Source organism: Stenella coeruleoalba (genome assembly GCF_951394435.1).
Source record: "Stenella coeruleoalba genome assembly, chromosome: 7".
Classification (NCBI taxonomy): Eukaryota; Metazoa; Chordata; class Mammalia; order Artiodactyla; family Delphinidae; genus Stenella; species Stenella coeruleoalba.
In genome coordinates, this window is record NC_137153.1 from 21,545,194 (window position 1) to 21,569,258 (window position 24,065).

The 24,065-nt window shown below is 37.8% G+C and overlaps 1 long non-coding RNA gene across 2 annotated transcripts in view; it reads left to right on the top strand.

Moving 5' to 3' along the window:
• Positions 1 to 24,065, top strand: part of LOC307189357 — a 260,015-nt gene that overhangs the window by 163,650 nt on the left and 72,300 nt on the right. For both annotated transcript variants that reach the window (XR_013829165.1, XR_013829166.1), the window contains exon 4: positions 3,662 to 3,738. This is a non-coding gene — a long non-coding RNA (uncharacterized lncRNA). The remainder of the gene's footprint in view (positions 1 to 3,661; positions 3,739 to 24,065) is intronic.

The window sequence follows — 24,065 nt, forward strand, 5'->3', positions numbered from 1 at the left end:
GAGAAAAGGGAACACTCTTGCACTGATGGTGTGCATGTAAATTGATACAGCCACTATGGAGAACAGTGTGGAGGTTCCTCAAAAAACTAAAAATAGAACTACCATATCACCCAGCAGTCCCACTACTGGGCATATACCCTGAGAAAACCATAATTCAAAGAGTCACGTGGGCTTCCCTGGTGGCACATTGGTTGATAGTCCGCCTGCCGATGCAGGGGACACGGGTTCGTGCCCCAGTCCAGGAAGATCCCACATGCCGCAGAGGGGCTGGGCCCGTGAGCCATGGCCACTGAGCCTGCACATCCGGAGCCTGTGCTGTACAACGGGAGAGGCCACAACAGTGAGAGGCCTGTGTACTGCAAAAAAAAAAAAAAAAAAAGCGTCATGTACCACAATGTTCATTGCAGCTCTATTTACAATAGCCAGTACATGGAAGCAATCTAAGTGTCCATCAACAGATGAATAGATAAAGAAGATGTGGCACAAATATACAATGGAATATTACTCAGCCAAAAAAACCCTGAAACTGAGTTATTTGTAGTGAGGTGGATGGACCTAGGGTCTGTCATACAGAGTGAAGTAAGTCAGAAAGAGAAAAACAAATACTGTATGCTAACACATATATATGGAATCTAAAAAAAAAAAAAAAAGATTTTGAAGAACCCAGGGGCAGGATAGGAATAAAGCAGCACACATAGAGAATGGACTTGAGGACATGGGGAGTGGGAAGTGTAGGCTGCAACAAAGTGAGGGAGTGGCATGGACGTATACACACTACCGAATGTCAAATAGATAGCTAGTGGGAAGCAGCCGCATAGCACAGGGAGATCAGCTCAGTGCTTTGTGACCACCTAGACGGGTGGGATAGGGAGGGTGGGAGGGAGGGAGACACAAGAGGGAGGAGATTTGGGGATATATGTATATGTATAGCTGATTCACTGTGTTATAAAGCAGAAACTAACACAACATTGTAAAGCAATTGTACTCCAATAAAGATGTTTAAAAAAAAATAATGAGGCAGCCTGACAACATACGTTTATATTCTCTCTTTTCCCAAAAGTCATTAATGTGATAGTAAAGAAAACAAACTAATCAACAGAAGTAAAGCAAAAAAAAAGTATTGCCCCTAACATAGGGTTTGGAGGTGGACCATTAGTAGAAAAGAAATTTTAGCAACTTTGTGCAAGATGGAAATAAGGTAGAGAACAGATGGCCGATGAAGCAGAATGAAGGAAATTGGGTTCAAAAATATCTGAGGCTGATGAGGTCAACTGAGGCACAAGCAGTACTCCCCTGCAGAGCATCATTTTCACTTGAACACTTGTTAGAAATGTTAGCTCCCAGGCCCTACCCAGATCATCTGAATCAGAAACTCTGGGGATGCCAGTATGAATTGTGGCATTACTTAATAAAGACTTTTGCATTCTGCCCCCCGCCCCCCAGCCACCTTCCTGGCCACTTCTAATGTGAAGCCTGGTTGGCGCAGTGGTTGAGAATCTGCCTGCCAATGCAGGGGACACAGGTTTGAGCCCTGGTCCAGGAAGATCCCACATGCCACGGAGCAACTAAGCCTGTGTGCCACAACTACTGAACCTGCAGTCTAGAGCCCGCGAGCCAGAACTACTGAGCCCGCGTGCCACAACTACTGAAGCCCACACAGCTAGAGCCCATGTTCCACAATAAGAAAACCCACCACAATGAGAAGCCTGAGCACCACAAGGTGGCATAGCCCCCACTTGTTGCAAATAGATAAAGCCTGCAAATAGCAATGAAGACCCAATGTAGACAAAAATTTAAAAAATAAATACATTTATAAAAAATAAAGTGAAGCCTGATGATGGTTTCTCTGTTCACATAAACAGGTAATCCAACATGCGGCAGTTTTGAAACATTAGAGGAAAAAGGCAAAGAAAAATTAATAGGAAAAAAAATGACTCTAACAAACTGTAAGATAACCCAGGCACTGTAAAATAACTCAGTACCTTCAGAGAGATTTAAGAAAATATCTCCATAAATAACATCAGAGGAGCCTCGAAAAATTAGTAAGTTAGAGAATAAAAAGTAGTTTTTTGGAAATTCAAAAGATTAGTAAAAAATACACAAATTCCAATTATGCAATTAGAATGTCAGTTTTAGGAAATTTTATTAGCTACTATAAAAAAAGACAAGTAGAGGGAAAAGAGAAGTGAAAAGATGAGAGACATAGAGGACTGAAAATGGAGGTAAACATTTGACTAACAGGCAATACAGAAAAAATAGGTAGAAGGAAATTATAGAATAAAGCTTGAAAGATAAATTTCAAGCTGGAGTATAAGTGCCCTCAGATTGAAAGGGTATAGAACATCACAAATTATAAAAATGTACAAGACAAATCACTGTGAAATTTTAGAATGACAAGAGTAAATGAAAGATTCTGAAATCTTCCAGAGAGCAAAACCAGTTCAAGGATAAAGGAATGAGAATCAGACTAATACTAATTTCACATCTGCAATACTGGATACTGAAAGGAAATGAAGTGCTTTCAAAGTTCTGAGGGAAAATTATTTTCAAAGATACGTAAAATCCAAAGTTAAATCCTCAATCAGGATGAGTAAAGAATCAAGACGTTTACAAAACTAAGGGATATTACTTCCCAGACAAAATTTCCTAGGAACTTACTTAACAATTTTGTTTAGCAAAATGAGGAGAGTAAGAATGAAGAAGACATGGAATCCAAGGCAATGCAGATTCAGGGTAGGTGACAAAGGCAGGAGTCCCAGGATGGCAGCTTTGCAGCAGGTCTGGAGGATGGCAGTCCAGACAAAAGTGAGGGAACAGAGAGAGGATCCAAGACGGAAGCACCAGCAAAAAATGGCATTTCATAAATTTGATATTATTGTTGAGAAGGTAGAACTACTAAAGTATTTAATAAGGGCAAGCAATATGAGAAAATAAAAAGGTAGTTAGAAACTCCAGAAAAATGCAAAAGCTATACAAAATAGCAAAATCAATTACATGGTTCTGCAGTGCACAGTACCTACAGAGGAATAACAAACAAAACATGATTAACCGGCTTTCTGTTTTTATAGTCAAACTATAGAACAGTCATAGAAGACATTTATAGCCTTGGAAAAGGATGCAAATATTATTCACCTTGACAGTTTAAAGGCAAGAGATGTAGCTTATGGTTGCTACAAAAAGAAATATAATGGTGGACATTTATTTAAAGTTACAAAAATAATTAAAGGAAAGCAAAAAAGGAGGGTAAGAATCACATTGGCAGGAGGCCTGAGATGATATAAGACTTAAATCTTGTGTCAGAATAGCAAGTCAACAGATATTATCTCAAATTAATGAATCAAGAAATATAGTAGAAAAGTAGATTAGTTAAAGACTGAAAGTAATCATCAGAAATACAATTTTAGAAATAATTTTTAAGGTTAAAGGGTGTTACTCCTGTAAGAAAAACTGGATATTGGGAAGTATGGAGCAAAAGAGTTTTGTTTTTAATTTAAATCACTCCACTTGGTTTGCTTGTCTCAAATCATACGAATGAATGAATCCATTTGAGTGGATTATGAGTTAAAACTCATAAAAAATAAAACATTTGTTTTTTTTCTTAGTTTAGGGGTTACTGTTGGCTGCTTACTCATTTTTTATTCCCTTTCTTCTTTATTGACAGATCTCCAGGATTCTTTGTACAGCTGTTTCCTCTGTGCAGCTGAGTGTAGGGAAGGTGACTTTACCTCCAACTATGAGGTACATTCGCATTAATTAAATTATCAAGATAATTCCATTTTTCTAATTGAGAGAGTTAGAATTATTTGTGCAATCAGTTCTGACCAAAGAGATAAGAGGTGTGTCTGCTAGAAACTTTTGAAAAAAGGTTCCTTGTTTTTAAAAAGGTACAAAAAAAAGGTGTCACCTTTCCTAGGTGTGACTTCTGGGACTCTGCAGGCCAACTGACAGCCCTGAGGGCAACTAGTCTGGGGACAGAGCAGAGATGCTGAGGATGTTTAAACAGAATGATGGTAAGAACCTGGGTCCTTGGTGAAGTTGCCACTCATTCCAAGGACTTATTGTATGTAATACTTTTCCTTGTATTAATCTATTTTAAGTTTGATATTTTGCTCCTTGCAGTTGAGGGCATAGGCTCCAAGACCAGGATGTTTTTACAGGATGTTTTCAGGCAGAAGTAGGTTGGAATTGGGCTCTGATGGCTCTCCCAACAGTGCGATTGCTTTCTTTTTAATCTTTATTGACTTTAAAAATTGATTTATTCATCGTTTTTATTGAAGACCATAAAGAACTAAAAAAATGGAAGACCAATTCAGTTCTTCATCACAGATATTCAAAATATAGATGTGGATAAACGAAAACATCTATGATTCTGAGCTAATACTGAAATTTAGATATTACTTGTACTCAAATTATTTCTTTTAAATCAACTTGGGAAATTACATAACCATATTTAATTCTTCTGAGAAGAATTGTTCAGTTCCAACCATCTGCTAAATTAAGCAACACTGATAATAATGAACATTTACAACAAACCTGATATAAAAAGAAGGTGATAACTTTAGGTATAAAATAAACCTTGGGAGGCTATTGCAATCTCATAATTAGGAGTACAGATTTTTCAGTGTACTGGAACTCTAGGGGTGGTGATGGTCAAAGTGTTACATCACATATCCTTAAATTCTTTATTTCATTTTGGGAAAAATGACCACCAAATTCTATCAAACTCTCAGTTTTCCAGATTCTTCCACCATGTCTCACCAGACTACTATTTTTCTTTTTTCCCTTTCTTTCTCTCTTTGCTTCATTTTTTTTCTGGTGGTAATGTAGATTTTGTTTCTTAACTCTTAAAAAAAACTTTTAAAATTCAATTTCTTTAAACTTAAAAAGAAGTTCACCATTTCTCCCACTGCACCACTCCCTGCCTCTTGCAACCACCAATCTGTTCTCTATACCCATGAGCTTGGTTTTTGTTATTGAGGTTATTTATTTATTTTTTTGACATTCCATATATAAGAGAGATCATACAGTATTTGTTGTTCCCTGTCTGACACTTTTTACTAAACATAATCCCTTCGTCCATTCATTTGTTTTAGATGGCAAGATTTCATTCTTTTTAAGCCTGAATATTTTATATATATATATATATATATATATACACACACACACACACACACACACATATACATATATATATACACACACATATACATATATATATATGTATATCTCACAATTTCTTTGTCCACTCATCCGTCAATGGATACTTAGGTTGCTTCCAACTCTTGGCTATTGTAAAGGGGCTGTCCCTTCCCTTGTATATTCTTGGCTCTTTGGTCATGAATTAATTAATTGGTCATATATGTGTGGGTTTATTTCTGGACTCTCTATTCTGTTTTATTGATCTAGGTGTCTTTTTATGCCAGTACCATATTGCAAAGAATGATGCAGTAAACATAGGAGTGCATAATCTTTTTGAATTAATATTTTTGTTTTCTTCAGGTAGATACCCAGAGGTGGAATTACTAAATCATATGGTAGTTCTATTGTTTTTCGGGAAACTCCATACCATTTTCCACAGGGTTGCACCAATTTACATTTCCGCCAACAGAGCACAAGAGTTCCCTTTTCCACATCTTTGCCAACACTTGTTAGTTCTAGTCTTTTTGATAATAGCCATTCTAACAGGTGTGAGGTACAACCTCATTGTGGATTTGATTTGCACTTTCCTGATGATTATGATGTAGAGCATCTTTTCATATACCTGTTTGTCATCTGTATGTCTTCTTTAGAAAAATGTTTAATCAGATTTTTGGCCTATTTTTAAATGCTTTTTTGTTATTGAGTTTTATGAGTTGTATATATTTTCAGTTTTAGCCCTTTATCAGATATACAATTTGCAAATACATTCTCTGTTTGGTAGGTTGTCTTTTCATTTTGTTGATGGTTTCCTGTTCTGTGCAGAAGCTTTTTAGTTTGATGTAGTCCCACTTGTTTATTTTTGTTGCTTTTGCTCTTGGTGTCAGATTTTTAAAAATCATCATCAAGACCTATGTCAAGGAACTTCTTGCCTGTGTTTTCTTATAGGAATTTTATGGTTTCGCGTCTTATCTTTAGGTCCTTAATCCATTTGGTGTTAATTTCTGTGTCTGCTATAAGCTAGTAGTTCAGTTTCATTCTTTTGCATGTGGCTGTCCAGTTTTCCCGGCACCATTTTTGAAGAGACTGTCCCTTGCCTATTGTATATTCTTGGCTCTTTGGTCATAAATTAATTAATTGGCCATATGTGTGTGGGTTTATTTCTGGACTCTCTATTCTGTTTTATTGATCTATGTGTCTTTTTATGCCAATACTGTATTGTTTTAATTACAATGACTTTGTAATATAGTTTGAAATCAGGGAGCATGATGTCTCCAGCTTTGTTCTTCTTTCTCAAGATTGCTTTGGATGTTTGGTGTCTTTTGTAGTTTCATACAAATTTTAGGATTGTTTGTTCTAACTCTATGAAAAGTGCCATTGGAATTTTGATAAGGATTGCATTCAATCTGTAGATTGCTTTGGGTAGTATGGGCATTTAACAATATTAATTTTCCCAATCCATGAGCATAGAATATCTTTCCATTTATTTGTGTCTTCTTCAGTTTCTTTCATTAATGTCTTATAGTTTTCAATATACAGGTCTTTCACATCCTTAAATCCATTTCTAGGTATTTTTTTCTTTCTGATACAATTTAAATAAGATAGTTTTCTTAATTTCTCATTCTGATAATTCATTATTAGTGTATGTAAAATCAACAGGATTTTGTGTATTGATTTTGTATCCTGAAACTTTACTTAATTCATTTATTAGCTCTAACAGTTTTTTCTTTTAACGGAGTCTTTAGAGAATTACACATATGTAATATCAAGTCATCTGGAAATAGTGACAGTTTTACTTCTTCTTTTCCAATTTGGATGCATTTTATTTCTTTTTCTTGCCTGATTTCTCTGGCTAGGACTCCTAATACTATGTTAAATAAAAACAGTGAGAATGGACATCCTGTCTTGTTCCTGATCTTAGAGGAAAAATCACTCAATTTTCACTGTTGAGTATGATGTTAGCTGTGGGCTTGTAATATGGCCTTTCTTATGTTGAAGTACGTTTTCCTGTATAACCATTTTATTGAGAGTTTTTATCATAAATTGATGTTGACTTTTTTCAAATGCTATTTTTTGCATCTTTTGAGATGATTATATGATTTTTATCCTTCATTTTCTTAATGCTGTTTATCAAATTGACTGTGATGTTGAACCATCCTTGCATCCCTGGAATAAATCCCATTTGATCATGGTGTATAATTCTCTTAATGTGTTGTTGAATTTGGTTTGCTATTACTTTGTTGAGGGTTGTTTTTGTATCTATGTTCATCAGGGATATTGACCTGTAATTTTCTCTTTTTCTGTGGCATCCTTGTCTGGTTTTGGAATCAGGGTAATGCTGACCTCATAAAATGTGTTTGGAAGAGTTCCTCTCCTGTTTAAAAAAATTTTGAGAAGGATTGGTATTAATTCTTCTTTGAAAGTTTGGTATAATTCACCAGTAAAGTCATCTGGTCCTGAACTTTTGTTTGCTGGAAAGTTTTTGACTATTGACTCAAACTCCTTGCTAGTAAATGATCTGTTCAGATTTTCTATTTCATCATGGTTCAGTCTTGGTAAGTTGTATGTTTCTAGGAATTTATTCCTTTCTAATAGGTTTTCCAGTTTGTTTGCATATAATTGTAGTAATCTCTTATCTCTTGTGTTTCTGTGGTACCAGTTATAACATCTCTTCTTTCATTTTTTTTTTTTTTTTTTTTTTTGCGGTACGCGGGCCTCTCACTATTGTGGCCTCTCCCGTTGTGGAGCACAGGCTCCGGACGCACAGGCTTAGCGGCCATGGCTCATGGGCCCAGCCTCTCCGCGGCATGTGGGATCTTCCTGGACCAGGGCACGAGCCCATGTCCCCTGCACCGTCAGGCAGACTCTCAACCACTGCGCCACCAGGGAAGCCCTCTTCTTTCATTTTTGATTTTATTTATTTGAGTCTTCCATCCTTCTTTCTTTGCAAGTCTAGCTAAAGTTTTGTCAATTTTGTTTATCTTTTCAAAGAACCAGCTCTTAGTTTCATTGATTTTTTAAATTGTCTTTTTAGTCTTTATTTTATTTCTGCTCTAATCTTTATTTCCTTCCTTCAACTAATTTTGAGCTTCATTTTTTCACCTTTTTATGTTCTTGTATGTTTTTTATGATATCTCAAGGCCATGTTCAAGGAAACATTCCTGGGATCATCTACCTAAGACATGAAGTGACAAGCTCAAGTTCTAACTCCCTCTTCATGAAAAAACTCAACTTGAACCCAGGTTGTAAGTGTCAGCCTTGAGCCTTCATATTAGCTCATGCTGACTTCATCAGCAGATTAATTGCTCCCAAGTTTGTTAGTGCTGATGGTTCTGCCATTGTAGGAGCAGGGATACTTACCTTTTCAAATGAAAAACAGAGCTATGATCAAAGCTGTCAACTCAGGGACTTTAAGAAATGATTTCTCTTTTGACTTTTTATTGCCTAGGCTATCATAAAATAGTCTACTCTTTCCGCACAGTTGATTGAAGCCTGAATAAAATTCTTCACTCAGATGACAGCCAGAGGAGATATTTGTAATTTGACACTAGCTTTGATGGAGATATTCTGTAATTTATGGCTTTGACAAGGAAGCCAAGATAAAATTAAGATATTATAGCTTTGGGAACAAAGATTTTTTTTGTAAGTTTTCTTGGGCAGTTAATTTGTGTTTGGCAGATTGTCCTCAGAGTAATGGAGATGAATAGAAATAACTTTACCCTGAATGGCCTTTTGGGGAGCATATTCCTGTTTGTTTTGTTTTGGGTTTTTGTTTTGGTTTTTTTTTTTTGGCGGGACGCGGGCCTCTCACTGTTGTGGCCTCTCCCGTTGCGGAGCACAGGCTCCGGACGCGCAGGCTCAGTGGCCATGGATCACGGGCCCAGCCGCTCCACGGCATGTGGGATCTTCCTGGACTGGGGCACGAACCCGTGTCCCCTGCATCGGCAGGCGGACTCTCAACCACTGCGCCACCAGGGAAGCCCCATATTCCTTTTAATGTATCAGTTTATAGGGCCTGGAATCTTTAGAATTTGGTAACAGAGACCCAAGCAGAGATGTTCTGCTGAGTATTCAAGACTATTTTTACATAGGGCATCATTTTTCTTGAAGTCAAAGTGCATCGACTCTCTGGTCTAATGAGTCTTCATACGCAAGGAGGTGAGAGCATCAATATGTTCCTCAATTTTTGGATGGGCAAACTGAACTCAACATCTCACTAATTGTCAGAATTAGGGTCATGTAGAAGATCCAAATCTTCGAAATTCTGGCTTATACCTGGTTACCTGGGATGACTCTTTCTTTGTATTTTCTAAACTAGACAAGGTCATTTATCTGTCATAGCAATAGAAAATTAAATATCTAAGGTCAGTGCACCAGAGTTCTTTGGAAGGTAGTCAGTGAGGAGCCAGGTGGATCTGAGTAATCTTAGGTGCATATGCCCCATGCTTAGCCTACTCTTGAAGCTTTCAACAAGAGTACAGGTTTACCTAAGGGGATTCTTATGAACTTTATTTCATTTCCTAATAGCATCTCCACATCTTCATCAACCTTTCATTTTCCAAGTTACTTCCAGTATAACATGCATTTCTGTCTGGTCAGTTTCCAGGTAGGAAAAATGATAGAGTCATTGCTTTTGCTTTTGACAGCTTTTCTGTTTCCATGGAACTCTGGTCAGCTGGTTTAAACTAAAACTTCTTCTATTTCCTGATATTTCTATCACTGAGTTGGCTGTCCTTCTGTTCTCTGGTTGGAACACTGTGGGTACTAATAGAAATCTTGAGATATTAGTTTGAAAATGTTAAGTTTTTGAAGCTTCTGGTTTTTGGTATATTATTTTCGCTTATTCTTTACACTGCTAAGAAGTTTGAAAGAAAGAAGGATGTTTTGATAAACACAGAGAATTCAAGTGATGACCCCAAAGCTCACAAATTATAAGTGATGCTCACTCTATATTAATTTTCTCACCTATGTAGAATTGATTAGTTGGCTTATAGTTTGCACTCTTTAAGATAATATTATATTAGAAGCTAATGAATAAATTAGGAGTGGTAGTGATTATTCATTTGATATGGACTGAATGTCTGTTTCCCCACCAAATTCATATGCTCAAATTCTACCTCCCAAGGTGATGATATTAGGAGGTGGGGTGGGGGGCAGTCCTTGGGAGGTGAATAGGTGATGAGGGCAGAGCCCTTATAAGTGAGATTAGTAAGCTTATGAAAGAGGCCCCAGAGAGTTCCCTCACTCCTTCTATCACATGAGAACAGAGCTAGTGAGAAGGCACTGTCTATGAACCAGAAAGCAGGTCCTCACCAGACACAGAATCTGAAGGTGTCTTCATCTTGGACTTCCTAGCCTCCAGGACTGTGTGAAATAAATTTCTGTTGTTTATAAGCTACACAGTCTATGGTATTTTAAAATAGTAGCTTGAATGGACTAAGCCATTATTTTTAATAAGATTGCATTTTTTAAGACTAAGATTTGGGGAAAAAACAGCAAGACTTTGAATAATTTTTTTTCCAAAATGAAATTGTGTTAGTTCATAAATCATTAAATATTTGCGAAGAAAAGGGTAAGTTGATGATGAAGAATGGTAATGTGGCTAAAAAATACAGCCAAAAGATGTGGTGACATAAGAAAGATCATGCCTTTTAAGATAAAATTCCTTTGAAAGGGTGATACGAGTAAACTTCCCAAATGTTATTTTGGATAAAAACAACACAACTTTTCAGTACACATTTCAACCAATAAATCAATTAAATATGCTTAGTAAATGTCTCCCATAAATTTGCTCAGTGCTGTTCCGTGTATTGAGAAGAACACAGAACAAATGTAAGTTATTGAGCCTTGAGAAGCTTCCATTCTAGTTGAAGAGGCATGATATTGTATAAGCCACAGTTAAAGCAAAACACAGGGAGTAGCTGAAGTCCAGGGCTGCAGTGTGCAAAACAGTTCTCGAGCACTATTAGTGTTTCATACATGGAAAGATCAAATCAATAAGGACCGCTTTTACCATGACAGCTCCATTGGAGGAGATAGGAAAACTCATCCTTATAATTATGGAGCTTTCCAGTTCTTATATTTATCCTATATTTTGATATATTAAGGCCAGTCAAGTCAAGTGAATGGAAAACTAAAGATTTCTATTATGTTCAAATATTTGAAGTGGAATGATCTTGTAAAGTCTTCTTTGACTTCCAGAGTATGTTTATTTAGTATTAATTGAAAGAATAGAGGAGAAGGAACAGGATGGAAGGGAGACCGAGAAATGGAGGAAGAAAGAAAGACCTTTTAAAAATCCTAAATGAATTCTCTGTTTGTTTGCCTTCAATAATGATCAGATGAAAGTCAAAGGATAACCTTCACTCTGACATTTCCATTACATTCTACTGTGCAAATAGCCTGCATTCCCTCTGCATATTAAAGTCAAATTTGGTTAAAGAAGAGGCATCAACTAGTTCACAGAGAGCTGTCCAAAGCATTTTTATGGAACTTTTCCAGTGCATCCCTCGTACACCTCCTCCTATTGTCTAATCCTTCGTGACCTCCAAAAAGAAAAAAATGAATCTTTTTATCAAATGTTCAGGACTGCTTGGGTTTCACAGGCAGTGCATCTTTACTAAATCTACTTTAGTTCTAGAATCTGTGCTTCATTAAACCTCTGTTGCTTCCATAGTTTTCACTTTATCAGGAGCAACTAATTTTCTATACACCTATTATTTGTCTATGGGTCCCCACCTGCCTGAATGGGAAGATGTTTTTCACACATGATTTGGGATTTTGTATTTTCTGTGCATGCTAAAGATTACATGATGCTTTTTTCTAAACATGCTGTTTAAGTCCTTTGCCACCATGATTTTTCTTTAGGTAAAATTTCAAATGAGCTTGTAAGCATTTTACTCTCAGATTGATGGTGCAGTGGAATATGTCCCAGTAGTATGGACAGCTCAGGTTCCATTTTACAGACCCCAAAATAATTCATTTAGAGCAGTGACTTATGTGTGAAGCATTTGACTTTTGAAACCATCTGGCTTATAGTTTCAGGAATAATGCAGCAGCCTTTCAATTGTCCCCTCATCTCCCATTGTTGGAGAGGCCATTCCATTTAATTTCAGAAATGGAGAAGTCTTGATTGGCTGCCAAGTATCAGCTATCGGTGCATTTTTTATAATTCCATTTACACACCCTCCCAGAGATTAGAGTTGTATGGAAAAGCTTATGGTCTCTTTGTTCTGGCTTTGGTGTTAAAACAAATGAAAGCTGCAATAAAATAAATATCTGTACAGCTTGGGATGTTACAGTATTATTTCCTTCCATTTTCAAAACAGTGAAATATGGCATAAATTCTTCAGATAGCTTCTTGACTTCTAGATAAATATTGATTTCTCTCTTTTTTCTACATATGTGCTTATTTTTCTTTCTAACCTTTGCTGTTTGCTTTGGCTTGGGTTATGTATTTATTGGAAGGATAAAATTATTTCAGCTTATCATCTAACTATGCAGAGGAAAACCTGGTGCTGCTTTTTAGAATTATACACAAGAAAGTATTAGGGATATAGCAAAATATATTCTTATTTTCAAAAACGTCCTGGGGTTTATTTAGTGATTGTCTTTATAATCCTAGTTAGTTTATGTAAAGAGTTTAGAATTAGTTACACTAAAATGTAGTAGGCAGGAGAAATAAAACATCTGTTTAATTTAAGATTTGTTTCTGATGCTGGTTAGATATGTAACGTTCCCATCTGGGATGCAAATTTTGTTGAATTCCATTGCTAATCTTGTTTCTTGTGTTTCCCGCATATTCTCTGTGCTCCTATCAAACTGAACCATTTATTTTTTCCCTAGATATTTGCACATGTTCCTGTTTTGCAGCCGTTCCTGTTTCTTTCTGCTTCTTCCAGCTCCATCTAACTCTTCAAAAAGAGCACTTCTCATCACCTCATGCCTAAACTCTTTCTCCTTACCTCTTCTGGATCCTAAACCACAACTTCTTTCTGGTGGCCATAGGAAATTTCTTCCTTGACCTCCTATAGCACTTACTTTCCATCATTTCAATTTTCTTCTCTTTCCTTTTATATTATACCTTCTCTCTTTATCTCTCTCTCTATCTATCTCCCTATCTATCATCTCTCCATCCATCCATCCATCCTCCATTTTCTATCTGGTTTCATTGTTTTCTCTTGTAGCTCTGTACACTGATTTATCCTTGTATTCTCTCACTATATGCAGCATGCCTTACTTACAATCTTATAATAACTACTCATTAAATATTTATTAATAAGAAATGAATGAAAATCCTTGCAGGCTGTTGCTGCATAATAAATGTATGTTTTTTAAAAATTGCGGTAATTACAAATTCCCTAACTGGATCCTTGTAACCTGTTGGTTCTGTTCTTTTTTTTTTCCTTCAGTCACTCTCATTATGTAAAGCAGGTGGGTAGTGGACTAGAAATAGTTAAGACTAAGGACATAAAATGGAAAGAGAAAACAAGGAAACGTCTTTCTTCATTCTCTCCATTATCTAATGTTTATTTTTTCCCCTTTATAGGAGTAAAGGCAGAAAACTTCACTTTTCTTGTGCATTGTGAAACCCATCACATAATCTCTCCAGTGCGGAAGGTTTTTTTTTTTTCTTTTCTAGGTATTTCTTGAATACTTTTTGTGGCAGTTGAGTTTTTTTTTAACCAAAATGTAAATTTTTCAAATTTCCTCTGACACAATCTGTTATGTATCTTTCACCACATACCATTATATTTGGAAAGGAAATTAGAGGTTTCAAAAGTGATTGTAAATTATTTTTTCATAGACTTTGAGAGATATTAAGTAGGACAGCAAGGTGGCATTGACTTCAACAGTGTAGAGCAGCATCATGAAATGCCATAGTTTCCTTTATAAAGGTATTAATATATCAGTCATTGGAAATGAATGTCTACAGTCATCTCTAAATTGTATTTTCAGTTGGCACAATCTTAGAAGAAATGTGTGTTGTAATTTTAGGATTCACTGTATAAGTCTATTTGATGAAAGCTGATTTATGTAGATAGCATCATTCCAGTTAAAGATTCAAGGACATCTCTAGGGATTGCCTAAGTATAGGTACTTATGCTGAACTTTGAAAGGTGGATTCTACCGGAAGTATGAGAGTCATAAGATGGTAATGCTCTTCATGCTGTGACCAATGTGGAAGAGACCAGATTGGGAGAAGAAAGTGCTGGATACTTGGAGAAACAGCTGGGTCAGGAGCTAAGGGCCATCTGTAATCCAAAATAGACAAGTCTTAGTGAATGCAGCAAGATTTCATTCCATTCCCCAGTAAGCAAACAGATTGACATAAAATGAGGTAGATCTTGTTAGTTTGAGAGGAATAGTGCCTGCTTTGAAATTTCTGGACAGTCTCCAATGCTCACTGTTGGTACAATAAGATCTTTTAGCGAGTGAATTGGCTGCAAGGTAGGTTACAGTGAATAGTTAAGATTCCTGAAAAGAAAGTTGCCAGGATCTCCTAATTGGAAAATGCCCTGATGGAGAGTACATTACTAGCATCCCTCTGGATACCAACAACCCAAGCTTACAGATAAACTCTAGAGACTTGGAATGTTTGCCTTCCCATCTTCAACTGGATGGCAAGTAAATTTAAATGCCATTGGTCATTTATTAGTTAGTTATTCATTTATTCACCCTAACATTTATTGAGCACTTGTTCTGAGTCTTTTAGCACCTTAGGTGCTCGAGATATAGGGAATATCTCTTTGCTCTTAAGGAGCTTACCCTGTGGTGGGAGAGCGGTAGACTGATTGTATAAATTGCCCCAATTCTTCATGCTACCTGTATAGGTATCCTTTGCCTTGAAATTTTGAGTTTTTCTGACTGAAAAAATAGCTTATTTCTGTGCATCTTGATTCTGAGTTTGGCCGTGTGACTTGCTTTGGCCAATGGCATTTTAGCAGAGGTGAGATAATTGAGGCTTGAAAAAGGATTTACACCCTTTTGCTTCCACTTGAACTGTGAGAATATATCAGGGTAAGCCTCTGAGAGGGATATGAAAAACACATGGAACAGATCCAAGTGATCCTAGTTGACAACTTGTCAACTATCAGCCATGTGAAGAGCCCACCTGAGCACAGAAGAACTGTCCCTTCTAAATCACCAATTCATAGACTCATGAGCAAATAAATGTATGTAGGTTTTTTAAAAAATTAATTTATTTATATATTTATTTTTGCTGTGTTGGGTCTTCGTTTCTGTGGGAGGGCTTTCTCTAATTGTGGCAAGCGGGGGCCACTCTTCATCGCGATGCGCAGGCCTCGCACTATTGCGGCCTCTCTTGTTGCGGAGCACAGGCTCCAGACGCGCAGGCTCAGTAGTTGTGGCTCACGGGCCCAGTTGCTTCGCGGCATGTGGGATCTTCCCAGACCAGGGCTCGAACCCGTGTCCTCTGCATTAGCAGGAAGATTCTCAACCACTGCGTCACCAGGGAAGCCCCAGGTATGTAGTTTTTGATCACTGAATTTTGAGCTCGTTTGTCTCACAACGATTATTATGGTAATAAGTATCTAATATGGGAAATATACAAAAGTAAATAATCACAATTTAGAGTGATAAAGTGATAAAGGGTATGAGAAAGTGCACACAGGGGAGACTTTTGCTTTGGGACGATGAAGTAGTACTTATCCCTACTTCCCTTGCTAAGTTCAACTAAGAATTCTGAACATTAAATAGAAAACTAACATAAGAAGAGTTGGAAAGGTGTAGAGATGAAGGCAGATAGGTGATGGATCTCACAACCCAAGGAATAATGTGATGGTTAATTGCATGGGTTCCCTTTCTGTCTGATATATCCCAAACTTGGAGCTGTAAAAACTGGCAACCCAGAAATGTCAACAGGTGCTGAAAAAAAAAATTCCCAACCAAAGGCTGCTCTCCATCCAAAGGACCAGAAGAGAGGCAGCTTACCAATACAATTTTTTTTTCCATAATAGTTATTCTACTCCAGACAAACACCACAGAAGATGCTGTGGTCCAACCTCCACCCAACCAACAAATTTAAAAGTTTAATTTAAAAAATGCACGTGGGGTGATGGAGAGCTTGCCACTGCCCTTGAGATTTTCTTTTTATTACTTCCTAGGTATTTTTTTAACATCTTTATTGGAGTATAATTGCTTTATAATATTCTGTTAGTTTCTGCTGTATAACAAAGTGAATCAGCTATACATATACATATATCCCCACATTCCCTCCCTCTTGTGCCTCCCTCACACACTCCCTATCCCACCCCTCTAAGTGGTCACAAAGCCCCAAGCTGATCTTCCTGTGCTACGCAGCTGCTTCCTACTAGCTATCTATTTTACATTCGGTAGTGTATATATGTGAATGCTACTCTCTCACTTCGTCCCAGCTTACCCTTCCCTCTCCCTGTATCCTCAAGTCCATTCTCTACGTCTGCATCTTTATTCCTGTCTTGCCCCTAGGTTCTTCAGAAACATTTTTTAGGTTCCATACATATGTATTAGCATACAGTATTTGTTTTTCTCTTTCTGACTTACTTCACTCTTTATGACTGACTCTAGGTCCATCCACCTCACTACAAATAACTCAATTTCGTTTCTTCTGATGGCTGAGTAATATTCCATTGTATATTTGTGCCACATCTTCGTTATCCATTCATCTGTCGATGGTCACTTAGGTTGCTTCCATGTCCTGGCTATTGTAAATAGTGCTGCAATGAACATTGTGGTACATGACTCATTTTGAATTACAGTTTTCTCAACGTATATGCCCAGTAGTGGGATTGCTGGGTCATATGGTAGTACTATTTTCAGTTTTTTAAGGAACTTCCATACTGTTTTCCATAGTGGCAGTATCAATTTACATTCCAACTAACAGTGCAAGAGGGTTCCCTTTTCTCTACAACCTCTCCAGCATTTACTGTTTGTAGATTTTTGGATGATAGCCATTCTGACTGGTGTGAGGTGGTACTTCATTGTAGTTTTGATTTGCATTTCTCTAATGATTAATGATGTTGAGCATTCTTTCATGTGTTTGTTGGCAACCTGTATATCTTCTTTGGAGAAATGTCTGTTTAGGTCTTCTGCCTATTTTTGGATTGGGTTTTTTGTTTTTATGATATTGAGCTGCTTGTATATTTTTGAGATTAATCCTTTGTCAGTTGCTTTGTTTTCGAATATTTTCTCCCACTCTGAGGGTTGTCTTTTAGTCTTGTTTATGGCTTCCTTTGCTGTGCAAAAGCTTTTATGTTTCATTAGGTCCCATTTGTTACTTTTGTTTTTATTTCCATTTCTCTAGGAGGTGGGTCAAAGAGGATCTTGCAGTGATTTATGTCATAGAGTGTTCTGCCTATGTTTTCCTCTAAGAGTTTTATAGTGTCTGGTCTTATGTTTAGGTGTTTAATCCATTTTGAGTTTATTTTTGTGTATGGTGTTAGGGAGTGTTCTAATTTCATTATTTTACATGTGGCAGTCCATTTTTCCCAGCACCACTTATTGCAGAGGCTGTCTTTTCTCCATTGTATATTCTTGCCTCCTTTATCAAAGATAGGGTGACCATATGTGCGTGGGTTTATCTCTGGGCTTTCTATCCTGTTCCACTAATCTATATATATGTATATATTTGCCAGTACCATACTGTCTTGATCACTGTAGGTTTGTAGTATAGTCTGAAGTCAGGGATCCTGATTCCTCCAGCTCTGTTTTTCTTTCTCAAGATTGCTTTGGCTATTCAGGGTCTTTTGTGTTTCCATACAAATTGTAAAATTTTTTGTTCTAGTTCTGTGAAAAATGCCATTGGTAGTTTGATAGAGATTGCATCGAACCTGTAGATTGCTTTGAGTAGTATCAGCACTTTTACAATGTTGATTCTTCCAGTCAAAGAACATGTTTGTATCATATTTAATTTCATTCATCAGTGTCTTATAGTTTTCTGCGTACAGATCTTTTGTCTCCTTAAGTAGGTTTATTACTAGGTATTTCATTCTTTTTGTTGCAGTGTTAAATGGGAGTGTTTCCTTAGTTTCTCTTTCAGATTTTTCATCATTAGTGTATAGGAATGCAAGGGATTTCTGTGCATTAATTTTGTATCCTGCTACTTTACCAAATTCATTGATTAACTCTAGTAGTTTTCTGCTAGCATCTTTAGGATTCTCTGTGCATAGTATCATGTCATCTGCAAACAGTGAAAGTACTTATTCTTTTCTGATTTGGATTCCTTTTATTTCTTTTATTTCTTTGATTGCTGTGGCTAAAACTTCCAAAACTATGTTGAATAATAATGGTGACAGTGGACAACCTTGTCTTGTTTCTGATCTTAGAGGAGATGCTTTCAGTTTTTCACCATTGAGAATGATGTTGGCTGTGGGTTTGCCATATATAGCCTTTATTAGGTTGAGGTAAGTTCCCTCTATGCCTACTTTGTGGAGGGTTTTTATCATAAATGGGTGTTGAATTTTGTCAAAAGCTTTTTCTGCATCTATTGAGATGATCATAAGATTTTCCTCCTTCAATTTTTTAATATAGTTTATCACATTGATTGATTTGCGTATATTGAAGAATCCTTGCATTCCTGGAATAAACCCCACTTGATCATGGTGTATGATCCTTTTAATGTGCTGTTGAATTCTGTTTGCTAGTATTTTGTTGAGGAATTTTGTATCTATGTTCATCAGTGATATTGCCCTGTAGTTTTCTTTTTTTGTGACATCTTTGTCTGGTTTTGGTATCAGGGTGATGATGGCCTCATAGAATGAGTTTTGGGGTATTCCTCCCTCTGCTATATTTAGGAAGAGTTTGAGAAGGATAGGTGTTTGCCCTTCTCTAAATGTTTGATAGAATTCACTGGTGAAGCCATCTGGTCCTGGGTTTCTGTTTGTTGGAAGTTTTTAATCACAGTTTCAATTTAAGTGCTTGTGATTTGTCTGTTCATATTTTCTATTTCTTCCTGGTTCAGTCTTGGTAGGTTGTGCTTTTTAAAGAATTTGTCCATTTATTCCGGGTTGTCGATTTTATTGGCATATGGTTGCTTGTAGTAATCTCCCATGATCCTTTGTATTTCTGCATTGTCAGTTGTTAATTCTCCTGTTTCATTTCTAATTCTGTTGATTTGAGTCTTCTCCCTCTTTTTCTTGTTGATTCTGGTTAATGGTTTATCAATTTATCTTCTCAAAGAACCAGGTATTTGTTTTATTATCTTTGCGATCGTTTCCTTCACTTCTTTTTCATTTATTTCTGATCTGATCTTTATGATTTCTTTCCTTCTGCTAACTTTGGTTTTTTTTTTTTTTCTTCTTTCCATAATTGCTGTAGGTGTAAGGTTAGGTTGTTTACTTGAGATGTTTCTTGTTTCTTGAGGTAGGATTGTATTGCTATAAACTTCCCTCTTAAAACTGCTTCTGCTGCATCCCATAGGTTTTGGGTCGTCATCTTTCCATTGTCATTTGTTTATAGGTATTTTTTGATTTCCTTTTTGATTTCTTTAGTGATTTCTTGGTTATTTAGTAGCATATGGTTTAGCTTCCATGTGTGCATTTTTTACATTTTTTTCGTGTAGTTGATATCTAGTCTCATAGCGTTATGGTCGGAAAAGATACTTGTTACAATTTCAATTTTCTTAAATTTGCCAAGGCTTGATTTGTGACCCAAGATATGATCTATCCTGGAGAATGTTCCATGAGCACTTGAGAAGAAAGTGTATTCTGTCGGTTTGGATGGAATATCCTGTAACTATCAATTAAGTCCATCTTGTTTAATGTGTCATTTAAAGCTTTTGTTTCGTTCTTTATTTTCATTTTGGATGATCTGTCCATGGTGAAAGTGGGGTGTTAAAGTCCCCTACTATGATTGTGTTACTGTTGATTTCCCCTTTTATGGCTGTTAGCGTTTGCCTTGTGTATTGAGGTGCTCCTATGTTGGGTGCATAAATATTTACAATTGTTATATCTTCTTCTTGGATTGATCCCTTGATCATTATGCAGTGTCCTTCTTTGTTTCTTGTAATGGTCTTTATTTTAAAGTCTATATTGTCTGATATGAGAATTGCTACTCCAGCTTTCTTTTGATTTCCATTTAGATGGAATATCTTTTACCGTCCCCTCACTTTCAGTATGTGTGTGTCCCTAGGTCTGAAGTGGTCTCTTATAGACAGCATATATACAGGTCTTATTTTTGTATCCATTCAGCCAGTCTGTGTTTTCTGGTTGGAGCATTTAAGCCATTTACATTTAAGGTAGTTATCGATATGTATGTTCCTATTACCATTTTCTTAGTTGTTTTGGCTTTGTTTGTGTAGGTCTTTTCCTTCTCTTGTGTTTCCTGCCTAGAGAAGTTCCTTTAGCATTTGTTTTAAAGCTGGTTTTGTGGTGCTGAATTCTCTTAGATTTTGCTTGTCTGTAAAGGTGTTAATTTCTCTGTCATATCTGAATGAGATCCTTGCTGGGTAGAGTAATCTTTGCTATAGTTTTTTCCCTTTCATTACTTTAGATATGTCCTGCCACACCCTTCTGGCTTACAGAGTTTCTGCTGAAAGATCAGCTGTTAAGTTGATGGGGATTCCCTTGTGTGTTCTTTGTTTCTTTTCCCTTGCTGCTTTTAATATTTTTTCTGTGTATTTAATTTTTGATAGTTTGATTACTATGTGTCTTATCATGTTTCTCTATTGATTTATCCTGTATGGGATTCTTTGTGCTTCCTGCACTTGATTGACTATTTCCTTTTCCATATTAGGGAAGTTTTCAACTATAATCTGTTCAAATATTTTCTCAATCTCTTTCTTTTTCTCTTCTTCTGGGACCCCTATAATTCGAATGCTGGTGCATTTCATGTTGTTCCAGAGGTCTCTGATACCATCCTCAGTTCTTTTCATTCTTTTCTCTTTATTCTGCTCTGCAGTAGTTATTTCCACTATTTTATCTTCCAGGTCACTTTTCTTTTCTTCTGCCTCAGTTATTCTGCTATTGATTCCTTCTAGAGAATTTTTAATTTCATTTATTGTGTTGTTCATCATTGTTTGTTTGCTCTTTAGTTCTTCTAGGTCCTTTTTAAATGTTTCTTATATTTTCTCCATTTTATTTCCAAGATTTTGGATTATCTTTACTATCATTATTCTGTTCTTCTTCAGGTAGACTGTCTATTTCCCCTTCATTTGTTTGGTCTGGTGGGTTTTAACCTGCTCCTTTATCTGCTGCATATTTCTCTGTCTCCTCATTTTGCTTAATTTATTGTGTTTGGGGTCTCCTTTTCACAGGCTGCAGGTTTGCAATTCCCATTATTTTTAGTGTCTGCCCCCAGCTGGTAAGGTTGTTTCAGTGGGTTGTATAGGCTTCCTGGTGGAGGGGACTGATGCCTGTGTTCTGGTGGATGAGGCTGGATCTTGTCTTTCTGATGGGCAGGACCACATCCAGTGATGTGCTTTGGCATGCCTGTGACCTTGTTATGATTTTAGGCAGCCTCTCTGCTAACGAGTGGGGTTCTGTTCCTGTCTTGCTAGTTGTTTGGCATGGGGTGTTCAACACCGGAGCTTGCTGGTCGTTGACTGTAGCTGGGTCTTAGAGTTGAGACGGAGGTCTCTGGTAGAAGTCTTGCCAATAGATATTACATGGGGCCGGGAGTTCTCTGGTTGTCCAATATTCTGAACTTGGCTCTCCCACCTCAGAGGCTCAGGCCTGACACCCAGTCAGAGCACCAATACCCTGTCAGCCACACAGCTCAGAAGAAAAGGGAGAAAAAATTAAAGAAATTAAATAAAATTAAAAATTATTAAAAGAAAATAATAAAAAAGTATTAAAATAAAAATATTAAAAAGTAATAAAAAAAGAAAAAGCGGAGAGTAACCAAACCAATAAACAAATCCACCAATGATAACAAGCACTAAAAACTAAACTAAGATAAACATAAAAGCAGAAACTAGTCAGTCCCTTACAGCATACCCCATGTCTACAGTTGCTCCCAAAGTTCACCACCTCAATTTTGCGATGAATTGTTGCCTATCTAGGTATTCCACAGGTGCATGGTACATCAAGTTGATTGTGGGGATGTAGTCCACTGTTCCTTAGGCTACATGGAGAAATTTCCCTTTCTCTTCTTTGTTCGTACAGTTCCTGGGATTCAGCTTTGCATTTGTCCCCGTGTCTGCATGTAGGCCACTGCCTGGTGAATGTTCTTTGCCCAGACAAGAGGGGGTTAAGGGAGTGGCTGATTAGGGGTCTGCAGCTCACTCAGGCCGGGGGAAGCAGTGTGGAATGCAGGGTGAGCCTGCGGCGGCAGAGGCCAGCGTGATTTTGCAACAGCCTGAGGCACGCCGTGTGTTCTCCCAGGGAAGTCGTCCGTAGATCGTGGGACCTTGTCAGTGGCGGGCTGCACAGGCTCCCAGGAGGGGCTGTGTGGATAGTGACCTGTGCTTGCACACAGGATTCTTGGTGGCTGAAGCAGTGGAGTTAGTGTTTCATGCCCATCTCTTGTGTCCACGCTGATAGCCATGGCTCATGCCGATCTCTGAAGCTCATTTAGGCAGTGCTCTGAATCTCCTCTCCTATGCGCCCCGAAACAATGGTCTCTTGCCTCTTAGGCAGGTCCAGACTTTTTCCCAGACTCCCTCTTGGCTAGCTGTGGCACACTAGCCCCCTTCAGGCTGTGTTCACGCAGCCAACCCCAGTTCTCTCCCTGGAACCTGACCTCTGAAGCCCGAGCCTCAGCTCTCAGTCCCCGCCTGCCCCAGCGGGTGAGCAGACAAGCCTCTGAGGCTGGTGAGTGCTGGTTTGCCCCGATCCTCTGTGCGGGAATCTCTCCACTTTGCCCTCTGCACTCCTTTTGCTGTGTTCTCCTTCGTGGTCCCGAAGCTCTGCCACCCCCTGTCTCCGCCAGTGAAGGGGCTTCCTAGTGTGTGGAAACTTTTCCTCCTTCACAGCTCCCTCCCAGAGTTGCAGGTCCCGTCCCTATTCTTTTGTCTTTTTTTTTTTTTTTTTTCCCTATCCAGGTATGTGGGGAGTTTCTTGCCTTTTGGGAAGTCTCAGGTCTTCTGCCAGAGTTCAGTAGGTGTTCTGTAGGAGTTGTTCCACATGTAGATGTATTTCTGATGTATTTGTGGGGTGGAAGGTGATCTCCACATCTTACTCCTCTACCATCTTGAAGGTCCTCTCTCACTCTATTTTTGATGCATGTTTTTTTTCATGAGCTCTGCTGGCTTTGCTCTGTTGACTTGTCTTTCAGAAAAGCTCTCCCACAGCCTGATATCTGACCAGCAGTGTGCCTGGATTGATGCCTTGCCACATTCTTGGAATCCCCTCACATGCTATTCCTCAGAAGGTTGCATTCAGTGAGTCAATGATCTTGCTGTCCAAGGGAGGGGAGGGGGGAGCCAGAATCATACATGAACTGCAGAGATTCTTTTTCCTGATGATGAAGCTGTTGAGTTAGCAGCCAACCTTCTACTTGTAGGTTTTAGTTCATCTTGGTCCATGGTTCAGGTTCAATGGCTCTGAAGCTTGCTTGCACCAATTAAATCAGAATCTCTGGGACAAAGGCACTCAGACATCAGTATATCTTAAAGGTCCTAAATGATCCACCCATGCAGCTGGGCTGGAGAATTCCTGGCTATGGTGCAGCTGTGAATGGGTTCCTTCTGGGAGCTGCTGTATTAGAAGACTCACCACCTTCTGGCTTCTTAGATCTCTCAGAAAATTTGTTTTTGTGTGTTGTTGTTAAGAAGTGGTGAAAGTGGTATTAAATGGAGTGCTCCCCATTGTTCTCATAGCTTTCCTTTGCCCTTAGATGTTTTTTTTTTTAGATAAGCAGGCATTCATGACTGTTTGCAAATATATTTTCTATTTACCATCTGAGGCATTGTACCAATTTTTGGGTAGTGGACTTTGTGAGTTAGTTGTCTGCAACAGAGCTAGCAGAAATATCTGTCTACTGGATTGTAC